This window comes from Rattus rattus, chromosome 13, assembly GCF_011064425.1.
Source record: "Rattus rattus isolate New Zealand chromosome 13, Rrattus_CSIRO_v1, whole genome shotgun sequence".
Classification (NCBI taxonomy): Eukaryota; Metazoa; Chordata; class Mammalia; order Rodentia; family Muridae; genus Rattus; species Rattus rattus.
In genome coordinates this window covers 30,745,524-30,765,693 of record NC_046166.1, presented here as the reverse complement: position 1 = coordinate 30,765,693, position 20,170 = coordinate 30,745,524, and the positions used below count along the sequence as shown (strand labels likewise).

Sequence of the window (20,170 nt, the reverse complement as noted above, 5' to 3'; positions counted from 1 at the left end):
CTTTGTGAGGTATATGGTTTCCATGTTCTTAAAACAGAAGAGCTGTCCGTACTTAGTAGTTCTACATTATTTCCCAAAGGACAGTAGAATATTTTTAAGATCCTCACTAGGTGGTCAGCACTCTGAGTGTATATTCTTGGGCTTGCTCACCAAACTGTTTATAGTAGTGACTTCCTTGTCAGACAACAAGACCTACGTGGTAATTTTAGAAGAATAAGTATGTAGCTGACAGTAATACTACAAGATGCATAGAAAATGAGGACCTAGATCTCTATTTTAAAAAGGCGCAGGTAACTACAGCATCAGCATAAATGGAGGTGATATCTGATAATCATCGACATAATATATAGACATCTTTCAACAAGTTGTATCTAGATTAAAAATTACACACAGGAAACAAATTAAATCTCTCTCTTGCATGTGTTTAATTGCTCAGTTCATTTGCATATGTTTACCAGGTGATACCAATATTTTAAGGATGTGCGACAACTGTGGAGATTCATTGCTTTTAAAGAATATGTATGGTCTTGACTGTCATTGTGATAAAACCCACCAAGCCTCTAAGGGTCTGACTCTGCTTTTCTACTATGTCTCAACTGTAATAACTTTACTTTGATTCCAGCTACCTCCATGTTTTGTCCCCATTTTTACTCATGTCGTCTCTGCCTATGGTGTTCTCTAATTTGACTTCATTCTGATTAGTTAATTTCAGTCTTTAATACATCAGATTAACCACTGAGTGATATATGAGGTTTTTGAATGATGGGAAGCACATTTTAAATTATATCAGCTGATTCCTCTCATTGTAAAGTATGGTCCCTTGTAACTTGACAGTTTTGCAAAACATCCTAGACTCTATAGTCTCCATGCATTGTTACTGAGTAGAAATGATTGTGCACTACATAGAGTGAGGGGAAAATGCATGCTAAAATAGAGCTGATGTGAAAAATGTTCCATGAATAGCATATGAGAAATAACAGTCAAGTGAGGACTGAAAATAAAAACCAAAGCTGGACTAAATGCCAGTCTGAAATAAGAGAAGAAAGTCTTCCAGATTCAACCTCATTCACACAGAGTTAGAACAGTAGGCTATTTCTGCATGGATACAACTGGGGGCCATACCGTTTTCTATTCAGGCCAAGGTATAATGGCAGCCAAGGATTTTATTTATTGCAAGAGAGCTGGGTATTTACTAGAGTTTGCCATTAGAAAAGGGAATGAAACACCTCAATGAATGCATACAGACAAAAATGATTAGAAAGTATGGTCTAAGTTTACTCTTTTTAGTAATTATGTTATTTTATTCTGCTCCCTGACTGATGTCTTTAATATTAAAGTTTGCATATTTTTCTAAGAATGTTGCAATTGTCTTTGGGGTGATTTTTATTATTTTAGATATTTATTTTATTTTTAATTAAATATGTGTGTGTGTGTCTGTCTGTCTGTCTTTGGGTATGTGTACTTTAGTGCTATGCTAACAGATATTATTAGAGACTATTGGGTCCTCTAATGCTGGAATTGCAGGCAGTTGTGAGCAGTGCAGTGTGGATGCTGGGAACTGAAGGAAGATCCTTTACAAAAGCTGTGCACATTCTTAAAGCTTTCCAGTTATAGATATATTCCAATATATATGTATATGTATGTATGTGTATGTAGGTGTATGTGTATGTATATATGTATTTGTTTGTGCATTCCACATGGTGAATCCACATGTGTTCCAGAAGATGTTATGGAGGTCAGAACACTGTGGTAGGAATGAATTTTCTTCTTCTTATATGTGGGAGGGCCTTAAGGATCAAGCCTAAGTGGTGAGGTTTGGCCTCAAGCATGTTATACACTGCTTCATCTTGCTGGCCACAAAATTTATTTTACTTTCTCTCTCTCTCTCTCTCTCTCTCTCTCTCTCTCTCTCTCTCTCTCTCTCTCTCTCTCTCTCTCGCTCTCTCTCTCTCTCTCTCTCGCTCCTCTCTCTCTGGGGATATAGGAATGGATATGTGCCAATGCATGCATGTAGAGTCCAGAGAGATATGTTGGGTGTCTGGAACTAAGCTGGTGGCCAGGAAGTAGTCACAATCTCTCTGTTTTCACTAACTATGGTGCAAGGGTTACATGCACACCCGACTTTTTATATGGGTGCTGGGGATTGAAGCTCAGATCCTCATAGCAGCAAGAGCTCTTATTTGCAGGACCTTCTCCGCAGCTCTTCAGCCTTCTTTTCACTCATAAGTCATTTCCCTTATCTCCTACTATTTTTCCCTTTTTAAAAATTCTTTTACACATTAATTTAACGAGATATATTATTAAATTATATTCAAATGAATTTAAAGTGTAGATAATAGTATAAGACAAAACAAAAAAGGAAAGGAGAAAAAAAACATCTGTTTAGAGCAATCTCATTCCTTTGGTATCTACAGCCCTTGGTCGGTACAATCAGCTTTCACTATTTCTAGAAGGTCCAACTTTTTATATTGATTTCTGATGATGTAGATTTTGCTTTTATCCTTATCTCCTGTTCTCTGCCCCCACACTTCTCATTCCCTTCCCATTTCCATTATGTTACAACAGGGTTTCTTTAGTGTCATTAGTGTTTATGTTGGACTTATTATTCAGTAAATTAACCATATAGCGATTTAGAATTTTTCACCCCAATTTCTTTTCCTTGTGTAGACTTGATTTGGTTCACCCAGTTCTCTAGGCACACATTATTGTCCAGCTCTGCAACTTTGCCTGTTGTCTCTGACTTGTCAACTGATTAATTTTCAAGATTCCATCTCTGGATTGTTAGAGTATCTGGGTTCTGTGTTGCCGGTGATATAACTGTCCTTTTGGCATGTTTTGTATCTCTTAACTTGTGGGATTTTTGGATTCCTTCTTCATTATGCCTTTCTTGTTTCTCTCAGTATTTTATGGATTAAAAAATTTCCCTTCTTTTTTGAGTGGAACTCCCACAAAAACATCATAAGGGACCAGTGTCTCAAACACTATTCAATGCAGAGGGGAAAGATTTTTAAAGGAGGATTAAACTCTGTGGACAGTATCCTGTACTAGACCCTGGTGATTGTGTCTGGTTTCTCAGGGAGAGAGAGAGAGAGAGAGAGAGAGAGAGAGAGAGAGAGAGAGAGAGAGAGAGAGAGAGAACAGAACTATCAGAATCTCAAAAAAGAAGACAAAAAGTACAGGATCCAAGCATGCAAATCTCAGCATCTTGTTACTCCACCATGTCGGGCAACACAAATGGTGATGTATTGTTTGAAGAAATAAAGCATTAAGGAAAACCTGTAGAATTGTTAAAGTTTTCACAAAGTCATGAAGAAAATCAAAGAAAAATGCCAGGAATGGACTGCCAACAGGTATAGGCTGTCCTCACTGAGAACTGCTTCTGAGCCCAGATAAAAACAATTTTTTTAAAAGTAAATGATCAGACCTTGAAAAAAATCTAATAGAACACAAGGTTGTTATATAACTCTAAGAATTTTGTATCTCCTTTTTATTGTTAAAAATTAGTAGTGCAGAACTATTTCTTTCTGTCTTTTTTTAAATTAAATTATTTGATCTATTTACATCCCAAATGTTGCCCCCTTTCCTGGTCCCCTCCTACACCATTTCTTTACTCCATTTCCCAGTCTCCTTTGCTTCTGAGAGGGTGTTTCAGAACCTATCCACCAACCCCCATCTCACCCCTCCATCATCTCCCTTTGCTGGGGCATCAAGTTTCTAAAGGATTAAGCACATCCTTTCCCAGGCCAGATAAGGCAGTCCTCTGCTACATATGGGACCGTGGACCAGCCCATGTATGCTCTTTGATTGGTGACTTAGTTTCTGGGAGCTCTGAGGGGTGCGGGTTAGTTAATACTGTTGTTCTTCCAATAGGGTTGCAATCCTCTTCAGCTCCTTCAGTCCTTCCCCAGGAGTCCCTGATCTCAAGCCAATGGTTGGCTGTAATTATCTGCATGTGTCTCAGTCAGCTGCTGATGGAGCCTCTCAGAGGACAGCCATTTGTTCAGTCTCTGTTTGTCCCTGCATTTCTTTTAGACAGTAACAGTTTTGGGTTGAAAAATTTGAAAATGAGTGAGTAGCCCCATGCCTCAAAACTGGGTGGCCCTGTCTATCTACTGGAGGTGGTCTCTTTAAGTTCCATCTCCCCAATGTTGCACATTTCTTTCTTTACTTAATTCACTAGCAAAGAAACCCTGAGAGACTTACCCCTTCACATTCACTGAGTTGTGTATCTAAGGAGCCGAATGTTAGATGCGAAAGTATAGACAGACTGTTTTGGAAGCAAAGTGTGCTTTGATTTCTTGGTGTATTTTCTTTTGTCCCCTTTTCTCCTCCTCAGACATACGGCAGTCCCAGGATTTTGTTTATCATATTTTGGGAGAGAATGCAAAAATATCCCAGGCATTCAACTTCAATGAAGGGGGTTGATGTCTGTTCTATGTGACCAGCTTAGGAATACCAGATGCTGTAAACTTTGGCTTCCAGGAAGAAAGGGATCAATGTCAACATGCCCTTATATTCACAAATCCTCTGGCCCCATTAGATACTACAGGGAAACATAATTAAGGCTGTATAACCCACTGAGATAATAGAAGATAATACAATACAATCCAAAAGCCTGATAACAATGAAAGATTTGCATTTACTGGTTTATGTCTTCCCCCTTTTAGGGTACTCTTTGGAGAGGGAGAAGTGAAGGAAGAGTCGGGATCTAGACAGAAGAATTAATAATTTATCCTGGAGTTGCCTGTGGGAGCAATTGATTCAAGCAATGTCAATATCTACTTTACAGTAGCTGTAGGGGTAGTTGTGTGAGGAGAAAATTACTCATTCCTTCTGGCACTTTGGATTTGCTTAATTGTTTGTTATTAAGTGGTTCTATAATATTCAGTTGGCTCCCTGCAGCTTTCAGTCACTTTGAGAGACTTCTCTTAAATTTAGGTGAAAAATCATTATTTGTTTTTTTCTTTTGGATATTTTCTATATTCTTGTTTTCAAGAGAGTGTCTGTGTGAAATCAAGGATGAATATAACTGTCACTCTGATTTAAGGTTCAGTTTATGTAGCTCAGAAGCCACCTCAGGTCATCCCCAAAGCAGCTGTTACTACAAAAGACCATATAGTATTTAGTAACAACCACCCCTGTCCAGTCTTTACATCAAGAACAAAAGTCACATATACATATAATCTAGCCTACATTAACATGTCATATAAAACACACACACATACACCATTCTAACATCTATCTATCTATCTATCTATCTATCTATCTATCTATCTATCTATCTATCTATCATCTATTTTCCATCTATGCATTTATGTATCAATCAACTTAGTATATGACTGTCTGTCTGTCTGTCTGTCTGTCTGTCTGTCTCTATCTATCTATCTATCTATCTATCTATCTATCTATCTATCTATCCATCATCTATTTTCCATCTATGCATTTATGTATCAATCATCTTAGTATATGACTGTCTGTCTGTCTGTCTGTCTGTCTGTCTGTCTCTATCTATCTATCTATCTATCTATCTATCTATCTATCTATCTATCATCATCTATTTTCCATCTATGCTATTTATGTATCAATCATCTTAGTATATGACTGTCTGTCTGTCTGTCTGTCTGTCTGTCTGTCTCTATCTATCTATCTATCTATCTATCTATCTATCTATCTATCTATCATCTATCTATCCATCATCTATTTTCCATCTATGCATTTATGTATCAATCATCTAAGTATATGACTGTCTGTCTGTCTGTTTGTCTATCTGTCTGTATCTATCTATCTATCTATCTATCTATCTATCTATCTATCTATCCATCATTTATTTTCCATCTATGCATTTATGTATCAATCATCTTAGTATATGACTGTCTGTCTGTCTATCTCTATCTATCTATCTATCATGTGTGTATTTATGTATAATATATCATCTTCCTTCCTATGTACTGATCCATCTAACTGTTATCTGTTTCTTTCAATGAACCCATCGAAAACCTGTGTTTGTTTGTTTTTTACCTGTACACTTCCCCAAAGCATGAGAAACTTGCTTTTATCTCAGGTAAGATACTAAGGAACTATGTCAGACTGGGTTAGGTTTTATCTGTGAATAAGTACAGAAAGTCTGTCTATTGAAATGTTTTACTTCCAGAGAGGAAAGCACCTGTTCTGAAATAAAAGCATATTTTATGAGATATGAAGAAATGAAACTAATGAAACTAAACAAACTAAACTTCCTCAATGAAAATAAACTCATTGGTCAGCAAGAAGTCTTGGCAAATAAGGTGTTTTCCACCATGATCACCGGGTTTGAAATCCATAACTCACATGCTTCAAGGAGAGAATCATGTCTTGTAAATTGTGCTCTGACTTCTTTAAACATGCCTGGGCACACATAGCACTTCCATTCTTTCTCTCTCTCTCTCTCTCTCTCTCTCTCTCTCTCTCTCTCTCTTTCACACACACACACACACACACACACACACACACACACACACAAATGCTAAATAAATGCCAAGTAAACAAACCACAGCACTTCCATCAAATAGATAGATAGGTAGATAGATAGATAGATAGATAGATAGATAGATGATAGATAGATAGATAGATAGATAGATGATAGATAGATAGATAGATAGATAGATAGATAGATAGATAGATCCCTCTTAAATAGAGAAGAATCGTCAAAATGCAGGCCATTTACGGCTGGATATGTTGATGACCTTTGCGTGGGTGTAATGGGACACTTCCTTGGTCACCATGCTTGCTTTAGAGAACATGAATCTCATGCTTTTAAATCCCCAACAATCAAATGTGCTACTTGGACCTTTATGGGGTCAAGAAAAACTGTCAAATATGACAGAATGAGTGCAGAACTTTCCTTTGCTCATCCCTCTAGATGCTATTCTTGAGAGCTTCCAGAGTTTTCTTAGAACAGAAATGTTTGGGAAAAAAGATAAAGTTCTCATTAAATCTAGTATTTGGTGAAAGACAAATTTAATTTGGTTAAAATATTGACCTTTATCCTACCATACCATCATGGCATAAATGCATACTATTAGGAAAACATAGGTATGTAGGAAGAAAATAATTAGATTCTATAATATACAAAATAAAACAAACCCCTCCATATATATATATATATATGTACATATATACACACACACATATATATATATACATATAGAGTATCTATATACATAAATATATTTGTAATGAAAATAATTAGGTGTTAAGTTTGAAAGATGTATTCTTTACTGCCTGCAAAGCAAAATAGAACTAACTCTGCCCTCCCTCCATTTAAAGGCATAAAGAGAATATCTCTTCTCTATCATATGAAGCTCACTTTGAAGATTCCAAACCATCATAAAAGGCCAGAAGTAGATGCTACCAGTTACGGGCAGGGGATGGCAGCAGAGAGCAATTCTTCTATTTAAGGTCTGACCCATATTCAGCTCCGAAGTCATTTACTTCATATTCCCAACTATTTCTGATGCATAAGATCTGCTACTACAATAAGTACATATTTTTGAAGATTTATTTATTAAATTTTTAAAAAAATGAGTGTAAGTCTCAGCTGTCAGCCTTTGCATCTGTGGATGTATGAAAGCATTGATAATGGATGTTGCTTAAGACACTGTCGTACTTTGAAAAGCACAGTTTATATTATTTCTGTACAAGTAATGAAAGGATTTGCAGAAATGCATCTGAATTTAAGGGCTAAAATAGCCATGCAGTGCAGATCATAAATCTGACTGATCTGTTGTTAGTTGTTTCCTCCTATACTAATCAAGGGATTCATAACTGTCTTTAGACATGTTAGAGTTTTAGAGTCAAAATACAGTGTCTAGGTTCTGGGAATACATCATAAAGCTAAGTGTAAGGAGCAGAGTAATAAAGAGAAGGCAGTATTTTGAACAATAAAAAATACACAGTTTACAAAATTAGCTTCATTTGTACATGGGTGTAAGAAAACACACGGTCCACAAACAAGAAAAAAAACAATCCAAAACTGTGCTCTTACTTTGACCAAATGACCTACGACAGTCATGCGACATCCCTGTGAAAGCTGTGAGCACAGAGTACCTGGGGCATGGAGGTGGAGTGACAACTCTCACAACAGCAGAAGATTTTCAGTTTCTGATGAAAGCATAGAACTGTGTCTCAGCTTTCTGACGACAGAGAAGAATTTGCCTTGTGATCTTTAAAAAGCATTATTATATAACGTATGTATGTTATGTATATGAACAAGAGGCAGATAACAAGGTGAGGTCACTTCTGGAGTAATTATAGTGACATCACACTGTGGCACTGATTAGAACATGCTTAATCAATGAGCTTGGCATGTGCTTTTGGAAAGCATATATTTCTGATACTCATTTTTTGTTGTTGTTTGTTTTACTTGTTTTTTGTTTTTGTTTTTGTTTGTGTTTTTCCTTTTAATGTTCCATACACAAGTGACTTCACATTTTTGCCTAACCAAACACATTTATCAAGCACACCCAGAGGTGACTAATGACCTTTCAGAATTCTAATAGACGAAGAAAGTCAAGGACAGTGCATTGATTCACATCACCTGAGTTGTTAGGTTTGCAGCAACAGCGACACATTTTCATTGCTAAAGAGCCGCCTCCATGGTTAGCAGAGGTCTGCAGCTGTGACCACAGACAGTTTGCTTGGTCCACCTTGTAGGTTCAAAGCCTGAGAATACCTTGGCATTTCCTGCAGAGCCATTTGTTCCAACTCTTTTATGAATGAGTATATTCAAAATATTGCTATTAAAAATTGAACATATTTATATACATCAAACTACAACATGCAAACGATTTATAACTAACTGTCTTAGTCACTATTCTGTTGCTGCGAAGAGACACTATGACCATGACAACTCTTAAAAAGGAAAATTCTTAGTCGGCGCAGGATTATAATTTCGGAGACTTAGTCCATTATTAGTCCATTAGGCATGCATGGTTCTGGAGAAGTTGTTGAGGGACACATCCTGATCCTCAGGCAGAGAGAGCCAGATACTGGCTCTGACTTGTGCCTTTAAAACTTTCAAAGCTTAACCCCAGTGACATACCCCCTCCAAAGGTCACACCAATCAATTCTTTTAAACAGTTCCATTACCTGGTGACTAAGTATTCAAACATATAAGCCCATGTTGGGCATTCTTATTCAAACCACCACAATAACATTCCAAAAACACTTAGCTTTTCATAGGACCTCAATTAAGAAACTTGTGACTTCTTTCTGTATTAAATTTCTATATGAAATTAATAGTGGAAATACAGAATAGAAGAAGTATAAATTGTTGCGAACAATTGGTAGTGATTTGAATCTCTCTGAAGAACCACTGATGATATTCAGCTGCTAGCTGCACATTTGGAGGATCGGAAGCTAGCTACTGAATAGGTACATAAAGGATAGCACAGTGTGAGAGGCTCAGTAGTCTACATAGCACTCGGTCCTCTGCATTCTATAGTTAAATAAGAGATAGGGAGGTAGATAGATTGATGATAGATAGATGGAAGGATAGATAGATGGATAGATTATAGCTGGTAGATAATAGATGAATGATAAAAATGATAGGTAGGTAGATAATAGATACATAGATGATAGATGGATGGATGGCTAGATGGATGGCTAGATAGATAGATAGATAGATAGATAGATAGATAGATAGGAACAAATGCAGAGGCTCACAGCCAGACTTTATGCAAAAAGCCAGAGACTTCAGAAATTCAGCCCTAAAATGAATGTCTCTATCAAACTTCTCCCCTCAGGGCTCAGGTAATCCTTCGGAAGAAGAAGCAGAAAAGGTGTAGAAGCCTGAGATGATGGAGGACACAAAGGAACCATGGGCCTCTAAATCTACTGGATCCCTGTTACATATATATGATATATATATATCATATATATATAACACATATGTGTAGATAGATAGGTGATAGATACAGATACCAAGTTTTGTAATGAATTGGTAACTTGGATTTCTTCATTGTATTGAATGTTCATTTTCAATTCAAAACTAATACCCAAGAGAGAAATGTTCTTTGCAACTGGAACAAAATTCTTTGGAAAAAGTCCTGCTGAAAGATAATAAATTCTGACAAGCCTGCTTTAGGGGAAAGTGGGTTTCAGTCTTGGGCTCAGTTTTGTATGTTACTATGCAGTTCAGTACAATAGAAGATGGGATATTGACTCCAGAAAGAAGTACTTTTTCTCTGTTTGGGCTATATTGTGTCATTTCCTGCAAAATGCTTAATACATTAAAATATGATGCCCCTAACCTTAAGAACCCATAACAATTATGAACTTAAAAAACACGTTTTGTCAAAATATTAATCACAGTTTTCCCTCCATTTCTGTGAACTTATTTAAATGTAAATTAGATTATGTCCTGTACTTTCCTTCAAAATTACCTTCTAAAGATTTCTATGGCACCTAGGGTAGAACAGGAGCCAGGTGTCTTGTAGGAGTGGCTCTGGGCTGCCCTTCAAACGCATCTAATCATTCCTGCAGTGCTCTCTCCTCTTTCTGGCAGGACTTTCCTTGTGATGTCCTTGGCATGGCTGCTCTCATGTCATTCTCCAGGTCTCAGTTTCATGAAGACCTCTCATTACCATTGTGTCTGAAGCAGGATGGCACTCCTGCAGGCCTCAGCAGTGGTTCTTGGGTCTCTTCTTTACAGACTTTCGCCTATTAGAAGTTTTTGATGCCACTCAATGTAACCATTTCTTATCCTGGCTAATAAATCCTGGATGAACAGAGACTCATCTCTCTTTTGCATTGATGCCAATGCCTAGCACAGAGTCTGAAACATAAAGAAGATGGCGAGGGCCTATTGAAGATGAACATAGCATACTTTGTTCCATGCAGCACTGGGCATGGATTAGATCATATTCTGTGGATGCAGGGGAAGGGAAGGACAGAACGAAGACTTGGGTGCAAACATTGTAAGTAGGTCATGATCTGGAGCCGGGGCAGCCTCTGCTACTTCCATTTTACATACTTTGGTTCCTTGTCATATTTAAACAAAACAAAATATGGGAAAGCTTGAGGACTTTTGCAAATCACTTAGAACAGTTCGTGATTGTCCTTCACATTCTATTAGACTTCAGTAATGAACACCACATTAGGATAAGCAACTTTGTAACTGTGGGGAAATCTGAAAAAATAACCAAAAGAATGTTTATATCTTAAGTTTCCTGTACAGTTCTGCAGACTACCAATGGAGGAAAACATGAACCAAAAACCCCTTTGATCTACAATGGTGTCCTATCTGCAAGATATGCTAGTGCAACAAAGAACAAAACTTATGGCAGTAACTGACCAATATCTAATTTGATTTAAGGCTTACTACATGATATAGAACCCATACTGGACACTGTGTAGGTGACTAAGAACCCAAGAGTAAATAGCTTGGGTATCTAACAGGAAAACCAAATATTACTGTTCTAAAAACGTAAACCAAACTGTAGCAAAAATGGGTGCTAATGATATTTTTCTGTGTATACTGCTATGTTGGTTAGATCAGTCCTTTACTCAGTCATCAGCCATCGTCATAGAAGGTTCCTTCCAGGGGAGACAAAGACAGAGACCCACAGCCAGACTCTATGCAAAGAGCCAGAGACATCAGAAAACTCAGCCCTTCAGGGAATTGTCTCCATCGAATTCCTCCCCTCAGGGCTCAGGGAACCCTTTGGAGGAAGAGGCAGAAAGAGAATGGAATCTAGAGTGGGTGGAAGACAGAAAGGAACCAAAGGTCTTTAAATCTGAAGAATCCCTGTGAATATTAACTCACAGAGACTGAGGCTGTATACACAAGACCTCCATGGGTCTTTACTGGATGGGGTCCTCGAACTGAAAGGAGAAGTGGACACATGTCTCCCATCTCTAAGCCAGAAATAGTCTACACCTGATAATCACTAGCAAATGAAAATTTAGTTTTATCCAAGAAAGTCTTTCTGGGGAAACAAATGATTCTACAGGGTACAAACCAGGCTGAGCAGTAGATGGCCAACAGAAAATGAACTCATGGATATGCTTGGAGGTTCCTTACGTCATAATGTCATGTCCTGGTTTTTAAAAAGGTTATCTTGTTTTTATTTTCATTTCACTTATATTTCATGTCATATCATATTATCTTTATTATATTGGACTTTATTGTTTGCCACTTAGAAGTCTGTTAGTATTTTAATGAGAATCAGAAAGGGGGTAGGATGGAGAAGTAGAGAGGTACTAAGAGTAATAGAGGGAGGGGAAACTAATCAGCATATATTATATGAGAAAAATATCTATTTTCAAGATAAAGAAAAAAAGCTTCTTAGCATTTTTTGGGTGTTATAAAAGCAGAAAGACCTTTAGGACTGTTTTAAAGAGGTAAAGTCGCACATTTATCCTTCATTTATTGCAAATTTTATAAATCAGGAAGTGTTCACTATCAAGGAAACCAGAAGAGTGACCATCAACATCTAGCCTGCCAGGGGATTTGATATAATCTTTTTTTTTTTTTGTTCATTTGGAAAATGCTTTTAGCCAATTTTCGGGAACTCAGCATTAGTGCCTTCTATTTTGTTTTACCCCAAATGCCAATTGCCCCTGCTTGAAAGGCTCAGAGTGTCCATGGCACTTTCTCACCGCCACTGAGTTTCCTAAAGAGAACCATTTAGAAAAGAGAGATGGAGGTGCTCCAGCTCTGTGGTCTCCAGAAACAGCTAAACCTGTTTGTGTCTCAGGAACCACTAGTGAAGATTAATGTGCGGGCTCTGAAGTAGAAATGCTATTTCGACTTTAAAAGTTCTCGCCAACTCCAGCTATTCACTCACAGGGCCTCTGAAGCTTTTAAGAACTCCGAAGTCTGAAAGACTTGAAAACGATACTGTTAAAATAGACTGTGGAGAAGATCAGGAAAATAGGAGCCCTGAAGTGCTGAAGATCTGCTTCCTTGGAAACTGTTTTTTGTATTCCAGTTTTAAGGTACATGCAGCTGTTACTTGATTTTAATTTGTCATTTCTAAATTGGAAATTTAGAGACTACCACTCACAAAGTATATAAAAATGAATTTCAAGTTTTCAGTGCCTCTGACATCATTAATTGACACATTTCATCTTTTTCCCTATGCCTCCTTGGAAAATCCATCAGATCTATACCTAAGTTGTCCTGATACTATGGAAATTGCTGAATCAATCATTTCAAGTTTGCTTCCTTCTTTAAAGCGTTTCATTAAAGTTGTTTTTTCACACAACAAACCTGGCTAGTCTTTTCTAGTATACAATTTCGTTTACTTACTTTGGCACATGCCATATCTACGTGCAGTATACACACAAATAAAGTATGCTGGCATAAAAGATGTATTAACAAGTTAAAGTCGGTGTGCTTGCATACCCACAGCACTTTGACCTCTGAGACAAATGTACCCCTTTCCCATCAGTCTCTTTAACAGTTTACTCACGTCTCACCTCTTGCTGTGTGAAGAGGGCTAAGCATCATAATCGGAAAATCTTCCTTGTCCAGTTTACCATGCAGCAGGGCAAACATTTATCTGTACTCCTCTCCTCTCCTCTCCTCTCCTCTCCTCTCCACTCCTTTCCTCCTCTCCTCTCCACTCCTTTCCTCTCTTCTCTTCTCTATTTCCCCAATTTTTCCCTCAGTTCTTTACTCCACTCCTCCTCCCTTGGCCTTCAAGAGGACTCTCCTTCCCCGGCTAGGCCTCCTAATTCCCTGGTGCCTCAAGCCTCTCAAAGGTTAGGTGCGATGGACCTGACACATATATAGCAGAGGACTACCTGGTCTGGCCTTAGTGGGGGAAGATGTTTGCCTGTATTTATAGTACTAAGTGAAACACTTATTCTGGCCATGTACGATGTGTGTTATTAAAATATCCTTTAAAAATGCTAGGTTCATGGGAGCACTTCCTGCTCTGTCTGTAAAACAGAAGGAACTAGCCTTTATGGAGTATCTGAAGATGCTTCTTCCAATTTTCTGTCTTGGTTTATATAATACGGATTATGCATCATTACCGCATGTGCTATTAGAAAGAGGTAAATAATGAGGACCCCCTTGCTGAAGTATCAAGTATTGATATGTAGAAATCAGATGATGTTAAAAGTCACATTTTCACGGTAAGATGGCAAGGGATAAAAGGTTCGATGGAACTCGTCCATAGGAAGAAAAATCACACCACCATTGATTTGGTTCTGTTTCTGGTCATTATGAGGTTTTGATAGAGATCCCTTTCTTTTTAATGTGGTTTCTCATTCTGTGCTTAAAATTTTTATTATTAAAATTTTACATTATACTGTTTATTTATGAATAATTCTATGGTGGTCTTTAAAAAATTCAGTATTATTTAAAAAAGAAATACTTGGTTTTAACAATGATTATTTGCTGACAAATTGTGGTTTGTCAACTACTACTCTAAGATGGACTCCCTTCTGGAAGTTCTGGTGTGAAACGTGACCAGCTCTCTTTGTGAACATAAATTATGTGGGTTATAAGTGTTTTATTAATTTTGCTTATATTTGTTGACAAGGTGTATGCATGTGTATGTGTGTCTGTGTGTGTGTCTTGTGTGTGCCTCTATGTCTGTGCATGTGTATGTGTGTGTGTGTGTGTGTGTGTGTGTGTGTGTGTGTCTGTGCACATGCATGTACAAATAAAATTTTGGGTAAAATTTATTCAAGTACAACTTACATATGGTGAAAATTTCCCTGCTTGAACTACAAGCCTGTATGATCATAGTAAAGATACAGGTTATAAAACATTTCCACAATTTGGAAAAACTCCCATGTGCCTTTGCAGTCAATGCTCCCGATCCTGCCCTTCTCTGATCTCCTTTTGGACACTTGTAGAAAAAGCTGAGTTACCCATCCAGGCTCCCTTCTGGAGTTTGGTTCTAGTTTCTTGTCCACTCTTCTTACAAACACTCTAACCTTGTAAATGATTAAACCCTATGTAGTACTTCATGTAGTACTCATGATCTGCACCAGTCTCCATGTGAACTCCCCATGTCTTGTAATGTCTAGCATCATGCAAGTACAACTAAAATAGTTATCATAGCGCCTGACTTAGGGAGTTACAGAAAACCTTCACTCATTCAGTTCAGACACAACTCTCATAGGACCTAATGCATAGCATATGGCGGATGTTGAGGGAGTGTGGCGATGAGAAGCTATGATATGATAGAATGTTACTTGAGGAAATGTCTGTATGTCACTCCATTCACACAGGTTGGGTAGAGAGTGCTCAACTTGTAAAATAACCACAATCTACTTTTTGTTCTGGACTCAAGAAATATTTTCAGGTTGATACTGCTTGAATTTGCCTAGATAGAACCCTTGGTTGCAGACCTGACTGTGTTTTTTATCTATTATTTTAGGTAAGTGGGATCCAACAGTATACACAGCTTATTTTGCCTAACATAATGATATAATCTCTTTATATTCATCAACATTGCTCTGTGTATTATTAATCTTTCCCCTTTCATTATCAAGTTTTAGTTGATTGTGAAAAATACTCTACAATTTGTTTATGTGTTCACATCTTGATGATACTTGGTTTGTTTCCAACATGGAGCTATGATGAACAAAGCTCTATTAAGCATCTGTGCATGAGTATTTGTATATGCAGGGGTTTCATATGTTACGGATAGATGCCTACTAATGCTGTTAGCACGTCACTCAATGATTATGAATTTCCCTTTATAGGAAACCAGCAAACTCTGTACCTACGTTAGCTATAAAATTTTATGTTCTGAATTTAGTGTCTTCAGCTCACTAAGTTTTCTGGGCTGTGTTTGAATTGCTCATTCACACATTGTACTTCTAAGTGAGTCTTTAGGAAGAAATCAAGGATGTTAGTGGAATTTAACTCATTTTCTATCTTTTCTTAGAGATCATGTTTCTATAGATGTAACTGTTGCCAACATTTTTTTAAAATATATATGTCTTTTTCAGTGTTTTCCTTTGAGGCAAATCTAAAACTAGTTATACTGTGATGTGGACAAAACCAATGCACTTTAGCATAAACATTACTACATATACATATCCACTAATTTACTATTTAAGAAAGCCTCCCATAGCCACTTCTGAGTCTAATTTTTAAAAAGTAGAAGATCAGTATTTAGAAATTTACTTGTTGACTTTTTCCCAGGAATTGTGTATTCAAAAATCATATCATCTTTTCTCAGAAATTTCTCTCAGTAAAAGAGGAAGGGATGGCTTATTTCAGAGGCACAATATAGGTTAAGAAATCCATCACAAACAATGTTTTGGTAATTAGGAAAATAAGAGTTTCTGTTTGGATGGTATAACACCTTTCATGTAGCTGTTCTTAAAAGAGAAGTAATGACTTCTCTTGTGGATACAATATGTACCTGTCAGGTGGCAGGTTGTAACTATATACCATTTATATTTATATTAGAATATTTATTTAACAGAAGTAATAAAATAGTAAATGATTGTTGTCATTTATTTCAGTAATATTTGTTTATCAAATATTTGTGACCAAAATAGTTTCCACACTATATTATTAACTCAGGTATACATTATACTCATATGATTAACTATTTAAATTCCATTATGAAGTTAATTCAGTTGAGAGCCACTTCCTAGTAACCCTTAAATTTGATGACAAAGGAGATTTTCTAGTTATATATGATGTAAACGAAATTTAGAAAGAGTAGTAAGGAGGAAATGCAAATTTAGTTTCAAAATGTGCAAAAGCACAGATTTCTGGCAACTAACTAAAGCAGACTGGCTTTCGAACTGGCATGAACATTTGTTGGGCACACACAGGGTTAAACAGCCACAGGAATCAGAATCAGTTCAAGAATTTAAGAGTTTCAAATTCTGATGTTTAAAAAAAAATCAGACTCCTTTTACAATGTCATCAATCTTCTGGACACCTATAAAAACAGGTATCTTCTGCACATTTGACAAAGTGAATGGTACAAATTACCAAGGGAAAGTTTCATTTTAGTTTGTAGGAAAACTAAGATTTATAAACGGTATTATCATAAAACGACAACTCTACCCTATTTGTCAGCAACAATAAAATTGCACAAATCAAGAAGAAATGACTAAAATTCCTGAGCATAGGGTTTGTTCATGTGGTTGCTTTCCAATGGCTGTTAATTGTTAATTTATATTATGTAAAATTAAATTTATCATGCATGCAAATTTAAGAAATACCTGAATGAAGAGAAAGAGAATGGGCTGGTGAGAGAGGTGGGAGAGGAATGTATGCTTTCAGTCACAGAATTTCTGTTCCTGCAGTTGGAACTGCTGGGCTGGCAGAGGGTTCTGGCTGGCTTTTGGATATTTACGGGCAATGTCAAGAGTCTGGCTTGCACTGATAGAATTCATCACATATTTCTAATGGCAATTATCTCTCAGGTCCTCATTATACTTTGTGCTTGTATATGATCAACTTGGCTTTTAATCAACAGAATTGTGGGAGATACAGGACGGTCACCCATCTTAAGCTTGCATGGGAGAAAGACAGCTTCTTTTAGGTGGTTTCCCCAGAAAACCACCACGGTCAATATGTTTAGACTGTATATCCCAGCCTCGGCTGTGTTCCTAGATACCACCACATACCAAAGGTAGATGGCCTATATATAAAAAGAAGCCTGTTGATGCTGTCTAAATTATGTGTGTGCAGCCAGAGATCATATTTTCATGCAATTAGGCCAGGGATCTTGCCTTATGTTCCCAAATATCAAAGGTGGAGATGTCACGACAGATCCAATTATTTGACAATGGATGAAAACGCTGTGGAGGGAGAATGTCTGAGGCAGCAAAATTTCCTCCAACATTCACAGTTGAAATCTGACCCAAATATCTTACCTTAAATAAAAAGAAAAAATGGAAACAGCAATAAAACTAGGACTCAGAGTGCCTGAAGGTTTTTTTTTTTTAAATTCCTTGTGGGTGAAGGGCTCAGGGAACAGCAATGAGAGTAATCAGATAGATGTATTTCATGTGCTTTCATGTATCTAAACTGCGGCAAGTTTATTGAGGGTGTCAACGTTTTCTGAGTGTAAGTGAAGTCTCCTTAAAAATCCCATTTAAATACTCTATTGAGAACAAACTAAAATTGGCTGAACATACATGTTTTGTCATTGTGCGGTCTCTATGGAATGCAGACACCAACCTATTTAGACTATCAGATCCTGCCTGACTCGAATGTCACCCCTTAGAAATCTGAAGCAAAAGCAGTTACTCTAATTGCTACATAGCTTTCCCCAAAGCAAAATAATGCAGGCTCTTTTCTCTCTGACAATACACAAATAACTATTATTTAATGGCACAAAAGATGCTGAGCCTGAAGTGCTTCGTTCTGTATTTCTCCAGTGGTTATAAAGAAAGAGGAAGAGAAACTATCCATATTTACCCAAGTGAGAGATAACAAGGATTTTAATTAGAGCATCATATCCCTGATTTTACTATAGTAATTGATACTGTGACGTTTTAGAATCAAGTGAAAAGAACTCATTTTATACTAAAATTGAACAGGGACACGGAGAGGGCTGACTTAGTGTCATCTGTTGACACCACTTGGTAGCAAACACTTATGTTTTGTTACTTCCCATGTAAGAATGTGTATTAATGGGCCGTACTTGAATCATTTTTATGACTTACACATTTTCCCCATTTTTTTTGTAGTTAACTTTAATTGAAGAGTCATTTCGAAGAGTATTGGTATTAGATCTTCCATGAAGGTCTGATAGAATTCTGCACTAAATCCATCTGGTCCTGGGCTTTTTTTTACTTGGGACACTTAATGACTGCTTTTATTTCTTTAGGAGTTAGGGGACTGTTTAGATGGTTTATCTGATCCTGATTTAACTTTGGTACCTGGTATTTGTCTAAAAATTGTCCATTTCCTCTAGATTTTCAAGTTTTGTTGAGTATAGGCTTTTGTAGTAGGATCTGATGGTTTCTCTGAATTTCCTCAGATTCTGTTGTTATCTCTCCCTTTTCATTTCTGATTTTGTTAATTTGGATACACTCCTTGTGCTCTCTGGTTATTCTGGCTAAGGGTTTATCTATCTTGCTGATTTTCTCAAAGAACCAGCTCCTGGTTTTGTTGATTCTTTGTACTATTATTTTTGTTTCTACTTGGTTGATGTTAACATCAATGTTTTTAAATTCTTAATTCACTGATAAGTGCAAAAAAGAATGTTTAAGGTTAATCATTCCAGTCTCAAAATAAAAATGTTTGTCTCTATATGTACCACAATATTCATGGTTTTCAAGCAGCAATAGCTCCTAGGATGGGAAATTTTGTATCCTGTGGCAGAATGTCCTTTCTTACTTTTGGTCACGTTCATATCTCTTTTATATAGTATAATCCAAACTTCAAGGGAATATTTAGGAATAATTAAAGAAAATCTTTATTTTCTAAATACAATGATCCTTTAAAAAGCAATTGCATAGAACATATATGAGCCATTTTTCTTTCTCTTATTTACTTATTTTTTTTAACTGCAGGTCCTCTCCAATCACTTAGTCTTCAGCTTGACTCATGGAGCTGAGTAAAGGGTTATGTTTTTCCCATGTTTATTTGATTTCTCACTTTCTTTGTTTATTTGTTTCAATGTTACTGCTTTTGTGAGCCTAAACTTTAACATTTTATATTAATTAATGTTAAATTAATTAATGTTTGCTGCCTCCTATTCCTAGGCTTAACTTATGTCATTATTGGGATGGTAGAATATCAAAGCTAGCTATTCTGTACTTTTTGGCTAATATCCACTTAGCATTGAGTACATACCATGCATATTCTTTTGGGTCTGGGTTACCTCACTCAGGATGATATTTTTCTAGTTCCATCCATTTGTCTGCAAAATTTAATAGCTGAATAGTATTCTGTTGTGCAAATGAACCACATTTTTTTTTGTATCCATTCCTTCAATGAGGGACATCTATGTTGTTTACAGATTTTGACTATTATGAATAAGGCTGTTATAAATTTAGTGATGCATGTGTCCTTGTGGTATGGTGGGCATCTTTGCGATATATGCCCAAGAGTGGTATAGCTGGGTCTTCAGGTAGAAATATTTCTAATTTTCTGAGGAACTGCCAGATGGATTTCCAGAGTAGTTGTACCAGTTTGCAATCCCACCAATAATGGAAAAGTGTTCCTCTTTCTCTACATCCTCAC

General features: G+C 36.8%; 1 protein-coding gene across 1 annotated transcript in view; it reads right to left on the bottom strand.

Annotated features, from left to right (window-relative positions):
• The window catches only part of Galntl6 (polypeptide N-acetylgalactosaminyltransferase like 6), a 1,121,089-nt gene that overhangs the window by 355,878 nt on the left and 745,041 nt on the right, over nucleotides 1-20,170 (bottom strand). The window lies entirely within an intron of this gene.